The sequence below is a fragment of the Arachis ipaensis genome, chromosome B08, assembly GCF_000816755.2.
Source record: "Arachis ipaensis cultivar K30076 chromosome B08, Araip1.1, whole genome shotgun sequence".
Taxonomy (NCBI): Eukaryota; Viridiplantae; Streptophyta; class Magnoliopsida; order Fabales; family Fabaceae; genus Arachis; species Arachis ipaensis.
In genome coordinates, this window is record NC_029792.2 from 94,655,269 (window position 1) to 94,656,676 (window position 1,408).

A 1,408-nucleotide genomic window follows, 5' to 3' on the forward strand; every position below is an offset into this window, starting at 1 on the left:
TTTAAAACCTTTTTCAAAAATCATCATATCCTTTTCAAAACTTCCTAACCACTTTCTCTCTCCTCATTTTTTCGAAAATCTTCACCTATTTTTATTTATTTTATTTTAATTTATTTTGTTTTCGAAATAAATAAATAATTAAACAAATAAAAATATTTTCTTCTATTTTACATCATCTCCCTTTCTCCATCATGGACCTAAGCAGAAATGAACAGTCCAGGAGGACTCTAGGGTCATATGCTAACCCCTCTACTGCTTCATATGGGAGTAGTATCTGCATACCCTCCATTGGAGTCAGTAGCTTTGAGTTGAATCCTCAGCTCATTATCATGGTGCAGCAAAGTTGCTAGTATTTCGGTCTTCCACAGGAAGAACCTATAGAGTTTCTGGCACAGTTTTTACAGATTGCTGACACAGTACATGATAAGGAAGTAGATCAGGATGTCTACAGATTATTACTGTTTTCATTTGCTGTAAAAGGCCAAGCTAAAAGGTGGTTAAATAACCAACCTAAGGCTAGCATACGGACATGGAAACAGCTGACAGAAAAATTTCTGAACCAATACTTTCCTCCAAAACGGATGACACAGCTAAGGCTGGACATCCAAGGCTTTAAACAAGGGGATAATGAATCTCTTTATGATGCCTGGGAGAGATACAAAGAGATGCTACGAAAATGCCCCTCTGAAATGTTTTTAGAGTGGGTTCAGTTAGACATCTTCTATTATGGGCTTACAGAAAGAGCTCAAATCTCTCTAGACTACTCAGCTGGTGGATCTATCCACATGAGAAAAACAATTAAAGAAGCACAAGAGCTCATTGATACAGTTGCCAGAAATCAGCATCTGTACCTAAGCAGTGACCCTTCCATGAAAGAAGAGGTTAAAACAGTAACTGTTGAACTCAGTCCTGTAAAACAAGCTGCTGGATTCAATCAGCAATTGGACTTTTTAACAAAGCAGTTAGCCGAATTCAAGGATAAACTACAAGAGACAAGGATGGCTAATATAAATATGGAAGAACAATTGAAGCAAACAAAGCAGCAGCTGTCAAAACAAATAACAGAAGAATGCCAAGCAGTTCAATTAAGAAGTGGGAAGACATTAAATACCCCACTTCAAGGTAGCAAGAAGCCAAGAAATGAGCAAACCTCCCAAAATCTACCTAAGGACAGTAAGAGCCCAGGAAAAAATAATTTTGGTGCTAAAACGCCAGAAATTGGGTGGAAGGCTAGCGCTGAACGCCCAGACCATGCTCAGGACTGGCGTTCAACGCTAGGGAATAGAGGTGGATCAAGCAAAAATAGAGGTAATTGAAAAATTACCACCACCTGCCAATGTTAAGGCAATTAGAAGCTTTCTGCGGCATGCAGGATTCTATAGGAAGTTTATAAAGGATTTTTCAAAAA